At 36.5% G+C, this 7,032-nt stretch overlaps 1 pseudogene; it reads right to left on the bottom strand.

Annotated features, from left to right (window-relative positions):
• LOC106750105 overlaps positions 1 to 7,032 on the bottom strand; it is a 9,541-nt pseudogene extending 2,509 nt beyond the window's left edge.

The following is a 7,032-nucleotide window of genomic DNA, read 5'->3' as shown; positions in this document are numbered from 1 at the left end:
AATGATTACCACCTGTTCCTGTCTATGGCGAATTTTTTTGCTGGTGAAAATTCGTATCAAGAGAAGATTGTGAAAATCGACTTTACCAGTTTTTTGCCAATAGGGAGGAGGGTTTCTATGAAAGAGGCATAATGAAATTACCTTCGAAATAGCAACGAGTTATCAAACAAAACGGTGCATATTTAACCTAAATCGGATCATTGTAACTATGTTAAATAAAGCCTCCAATTTGATACAAAAATAATGGATTACTTTTTACTAGACCTTATACATTCCAAAATCGAATCTTCACCCCAAAGAAATGATGGTTTTTGTATGGTGGTCTAGCAAAGGTATTCTTCAGTATTCATTTACCAAACAAGGTGATGTTATAAATTTTGATAAATACTGTCAGGAAATTGCCACTATGAACCAAAACCTATGCGCTCAACAACCTGCATTGGTCAACAGGCACGGCATTTTGCTGTTGCACGATAACGCTAGATCACACATTGCAAAACAAACCGTTTAAAAACTCGCCGAGTGAACATTGAAGTTCTCCTTCACCCTCCCTATTCCATAGACATCTCACCAGCAGATTATCATTTCTTCAAGCATCTGGATGCGTTTTTGGCGGGTAAAAATTTCAATGAAGAAGAAGTGTGAAAAATGCATTTAAGGAGTTTATCGATTCACGCTCTCTAGATTTTTTAGAATGTGCATTGATGCACTTGGATCACGTTGGCAGAAGTGTATTGAAGTACTACATGGGCTGAAAAGTCCCGGGATTTTTAATGAAAACAAGCGTTTTTTGGGCAAAGTTATATTTATTCCTCAACATAGTTGCCTTCGAGTGCGATACACAGGGTATACCGATTTTCCAACATTTCGATGCCCTTTCTGTAGTAAGAAATGTCCAAGTCTTCGAAATACGCCTCGGTTTCCGCGATGACTTCCTAATTCAATGTGAATCTCTCTGGAGCCACCGCTTGAGGTTTGGGAACAGATAATAGTCGCTGGGGGCCAAATCTGGAGAATACGGCGGGTGAGCAACCAATTCGAATCGTAATTGGCCCAATTTGGCCATCGCTTTCAAGGACGTGTGTGATGGTGCGTTATCGTGATGGTACAGAACTGTTTTCTTCGCCATATGGGGCCGTTTTTTCTTTATTCCCTCGTTCTGTTTGTTCAATAACGCTGAATAATACTCTCCCGTAACTGTTTTTTCCTTCTGCACGTAATCGATGAAGATTATTCCATGCGCATCCCAAAAAACGGAGGCCAAAACCTTCCCGGCGGAGCGTTGGTCTTTTAGCCGCTTTGATCGGCTTTCGTGGCTTTTCAGCCACTCTGCAGACTGCCTATTAGACTCAAGCGTATTGTAATGGATCCACGTTTCATCCATCGTCACAAAACGTCGAAAAAAGTCCACTCGATTACTCTGCAACAACGCCAAAGCGGCCCTTGAATTATCAACGCGCTGCTGTTTTTGGTCAACGGTCAACAAACGCGGCACCCATCGCGCAGATAGCTTTTTCATATCCAAAACATCGTGCAAAACGTATCCCACCCGTTCTTTTGAGATACCAACGGCCTCAGCTAACTCGCGCAACTTTATTTTACGATCACTCAAAACGATTGAATGCATTTACTTTACAATTTCCGCATTCGTAGCCTCTTTTGGTCTTCCAGAGCGAGGTGTATCTTCGGTGCTTGTACGGCCCATTTTAAATTCATCAAACCATCGATAAACTGTTGTTCTCAAAGGAGCACATGTGGGATAACATTTCTTCAACCATTTCATTGAATGTTCAGGATTTTTTCTCATCAAAAAACAATGTTTGTTCAATATGCGATATCACTGTTTTTCCATTTTTTTTACGAAGGTAAAGATAGCGACACTTAAACGACTGTAGCTTGTAAACAAATGAACGAAATGTCATGAAACTTCACACATAAACTAGTGACAGATGAACCTCTCAAAATAAATCATGTTTATTTTCTAGTGGCGCCACCTACTGAAAAATCCCGGAACTTTTCAGCCCATGTAGTAGGTCGAAGCTATTTTGATTAGTTATGTAAGTTTAAAATTTGAAAAATACAAGTTTCAACCTTATATTTATATACGGCCATTTCATTTGCACCAACCGTATATAATTGGAACATCTCTTGGTAGCACGTAATTGTCTGAAACTTTAACATAAAGATGATTCGTTTTGTATCTTACCTTATTAGTCTTAGGAACCTTCGGCAATGCAAAAATAAAAATAAATCTGAAATTTTGCATAATTATAGATTAGTAGGCCCTAGTAACGAAACGATTTTTTGATGGTAATAAAAATGTTTTTCGGTGTGAAAAAAAATCCCTTATTAAAAATCGGTTTTTACATTTCGAAACGAATATCATTGAAACGAAAAAAAATATATAAAAAAATATGTAAATAACTGTTTTACAGCTGCAAATGTACTTTACATAATAGTATTTGGATTAAAAACAAAATAGTAATATTTTAAACCACACCCACTACACCTTATTTTTTTACAAATTTTGGAAAAATTTTCAAATTTTATTAAAACTTATGTTGGGCCAAATTTAACCATGTATGATGAAGTTATGTTGCGGAAAGTAATTCTTGAGAAATAAAATGAAAACGCACGTTACTGAACTTATTCGTAGTTTCACGACGACTTATTTTTTTCTTCTTTTCTTCTTAAGATCTCGTAATACACAATAACGACGTTGAATATTCGTATATATACGAGGGTTGATCCAGAAATAAGGTTTCCTTCAATTTTACAAATAGACAACATTGTATATTCTCATAGAAATTTACATCGTTGGAAAAATGAAACTTTGCTCTATTTTTCTACATAATCGCCATCTTTTTCTACGCATTTTTGTAGACGGTGCTCCAATTTCTGTATCCCAATGTCGTAGAACTCCGCCGCCAACCCGTTGAGGAAGCGTTTCACCTCTTCTTTGACTTCATCGTCGCTTCGGAAGCGTTGGCCACCCAAGCGTTCCTTTAACTTGGGGAACAAGTGATACTCACTAGGCGTGAGGTCCAGACTGTAAGGTGGGTGGGGCATGACAGTCCACCCTAAGTGTGTCAAAAGTTCCTGGGTTTGACGGGAGACATGAGGTCGTGCGTTGTCGTGAAGCAGCTTTACACCAGCTGTCAGTCCTCCTCGCCGGCGGTTCTGGATAGCACGCCTGAGTTTTCTCAGAGTGGCCAACGCTTCCGGAGTGACGATGAAGTCAAAGAAGAGGTGAAACGCTTCCTCAACAGGTTTGCGGCGGAGTTCTACGACATTGGGATACAGAAATTGTAGCACCGTTTACAAAAATGCGTAGAAAAAGATGGCGATTATGTAGAAAAATAGAGCAAAGTTTCATTTTTCCAACAATGTAAATTTCTATGAGAATAAACAATGTTGTCCATTTGTAAAATTGATGGGAACCTTATTTCTGGATCAACCCACGTATATTCATATATATAATATTCGAAACAGATCCTGTTATATAATAGATCCTATTTATATTATTATATATTTGAAATATATTATATCAAAATATAATTAATAATATTTGTAATCAGTTTAGCAAATAATTTTTCTATACTACACACATTATTTAAGAATGATATAAAGAACGAAATGAAAATCATTTAATATTCCGAATAATATAAAAATTATAATTTTAACATAACATTTTGCAAATTAAATTTCAATGTAAGATACAGAAGCTAAGTAATATTTGAAAAATGTTCAAACGTTTTATAAAAGTTTTACATCAACAAAAATTTAATTAATGTTAAAATTAAATCAAATTATTAAAATGTTATTTATTCTAATGTCAGTAATTTTTACAATAATGATATTGCTCGAAAAAATGTTCAAAACAGAAATATTCTTTGCACCGTGCACAACATATAAAAGCTATTTTACCATAAATATTGCATTTTGGTATGTTTTTATTCTTTAAAAGAACAAAAATTTATTGGATATTCAAACTTTTAAGGCCGTATTTTCACCCGTGTTTTAGCACCAACTATAAATTTTTTCGTTATTAGGGTCTACTTGTCTACAATTATTTAAAGTTTCAGATTTCTTTCACCTTGCCGAAAATTCTTTGTTAGTCAAATTTATATAATACATGTACATAAAATATACACCAGTCGACCGGTGACACAATGTATTCATTTCCAACATTGAGTATTTTCGTCCCATGCATGATTTACGGAAAAAAATGTCCAACATTAACAGATACAACGGTACTTGATTGGGCTTCCGAATTAAGAAACAAACCCATAAAGTATATTGTGCTAACTCAGAAACAATATCAGGTATGTATACATATCGTGGAAGTCAAAGGATCAAATACGACAGATCACAGAATACTGGTTTTGTCACGCCGATATTAAATCCTAAGATGTTTTGGTATATACACGTTCTTTTTTACCTTGTTCCATCATTGAAAGGGTTATAAACATGGCTAGTCTCTGCCGCATTCTGTCTGGTAGGAAGTTATTTGGATAAAATCTAGGGGATTTGGATATTTCTCTGTACGATGTTGTATGAATGAAATTATTATAACTGTGACATCCCTTGGAAGAACATAATTGCCTATAACTTTAAAGTAAAGATCGATTTTGACTTGCGTGTCCAAATTTATAATGCGTGTACTATGCGTATACACAATCATATACATGCGTTGATTGATATCACGATCGAACTTATTCGGATTGGCTTACATATACTTACATCCTTATAAAGGTTTCTAGCGCTTAATGGTGAGACAGCAAAAAGCCTCATTGTCTCCAGTATAACTCTCTCAAGATAATTCATGTTCACAGTGTAGTTTAAAGTACATTGACTGTCGCCGTCTTGGAATATTGAGTCTAATTCTTGGTGCACACGCGCCTGCACAATGCAAATTAATGTTAATAATTGCAACGTTTCATTAGAAGTTTAAGTACAATACAAGAAATAAAAATCAAACTAAAATTTCGTCAGAATGATATTAACATGATTCATTGCATTTTCTATGTAATATACACAAACACACACACACACACACACGCGCGCGCGCGCACACATATGTATATATAAATATATAAATATATATATTAAGTGTACAACTTTGCTCTCGCCGTTTTTTTTCTTAATTTAAAGCTTTATTGGAAAAAAAATGGAGATAAATTTATGACTCAAAGTATTGTCCATCACTGGCCACTACTTTCTCCAATCTTTTGGGCAATGCACGAATCCCGCGTCAAAAAAACTGGTCATCTTTTGAGGTAATCCACGAATCTATCCATTTTCCGACTTCTTCATAAGACTGGAAGTGTTGGTCAGCCAGGCCGTGTGCCATTGATCGGAACAAATAATAATCCGAAGGTGCAACGTCTGGAGAGTACGGCGGGTGGGGTAGGACTTCCCATTTCAACGTTTCCAAGTATGTCTTGACTACTTTTGCAACATGGAATCAAGCATTGTCATGCTGCAAAATCACTTTCTCGTGTCTCTCTCGGCGTAGTGCGGCCATTATCTTTCAATGCTCGGCTCAAACGCATCAATTGAGTTCGATACCGATAGCCTGTGATTGTTTCAGTTGGTTTTAATAGCTCGTAATACACTACGCCGAGGTGATTCCACCAAATACAGAGCATTACCATGGAGCCATAAATGTTCGGTTTGGCCATCTATGTGGAAGCATGGCCGGGAACTCCCCATGATTTTCTGCGCTTGGGGTTATTGTAATGAATCCATTTTTCATCTCCAGTCACATTGCGATGCAGAAATCTTTTTCGTCTTTGCCTTTCAAGCAGCTGTTCACAAGCAAACAAACGTCGTTCAACATCTCTTGGCTTCAACTCGTACGACACCCAATACCCTTGCTTTTGAATCATTCCCATGACTTTGAGGCGCTTCGAAATGGCTTGTTGAGTCACATCCAATGATTGTGACAGTTCTTTCTGAGTTTGACACTAGTCTTCATCAAGTAATGCCTCCAATTCAGCATCTTCAAAAATCTTTCCTCTTCCACCGCTATGCCGGTTTTCGACGTGAAAATCACTGTTTGTGAAGCGTTGAAACCACTCACGACACGTTCTTTCACTAATAGCGATCTCACCATAGGTATTTGAGAGCATTTGATAGGCCTCACCCGCAGATTTCTTCATATTGAAGCAGAAAAGTAAAACCTCCCGCAAATGACGAGAATTTGGCTCGTAAACTGACATTTTCAATTGACGATAACTTTATGGTACAGATACAAATTGACTAATGTAACTATTAGGTTATGTTGACAGATGCCCAAGTTGATTGTATCACGTATATGATCTATTTACTTTGACCACTAAGTTCCACTAAAGCCATCTATAGGTAAACGGCGGGAGCAAAGTTGTACACCTAATATCAGATATTTCTACAAAATATCTATAAAATGTATAATTTAAAAAATGATGTTTTTTTTTATATTCTGACGGAGTCAATTTTTGCGCACGGTTTTTCTTTGAAATTTATATTTAAATGTCACTCGCGAGTTATTATTTGAATTTCCGGAAGTTATCCCTGTACACAAAGCGCGAAACTCAAGATGGATGCTACGGTGTCATGACCCTGTTATTTATTCGTTCATCATTTATTATTTTTGATGAGACGTATGTGTTAGCGCGCGCGGCGATACACATTAGCAAATATGGAATTTGATTTCAATAGTTTAGTAAGGATGTACGGTAAATCTAAAAATTCATTATTGCCACGAAACTGAGAATATACCCCGAACATTATAATACTGACTTCATCCACAATCTACTCATCAGTCATCTGACCATTTTTCCTCATATTCAATAACATCTCTATGAAGGCAAGTTGCTTCTTTTCGCCTACGCTCTGCTTAGCGATGTTGTCTAGATCATCTCTAACGTAATGCAGCTTGTTATTGGTTGTCGTTATGTCGTCTTTTCTACTTTTGGTTTGATTTTCCCCCTTGATTTTATATGTATTTTCCTCCTGTTTTTCTTCGATGTCTTTCCATTTTTCCTGCAT

Source organism: Dinoponera quadriceps, unplaced genomic scaffold (genome assembly GCF_001313825.1).
Source record: "Dinoponera quadriceps isolate SergipeBrazil2010 unplaced genomic scaffold, ASM131382v1 scaffold4996, whole genome shotgun sequence".
NCBI classification, from domain to species: Eukaryota; Metazoa; Arthropoda; class Insecta; order Hymenoptera; family Formicidae; genus Dinoponera; species Dinoponera quadriceps.
This window is presented reverse-complemented; position numbering and strand designations above follow the sequence as displayed.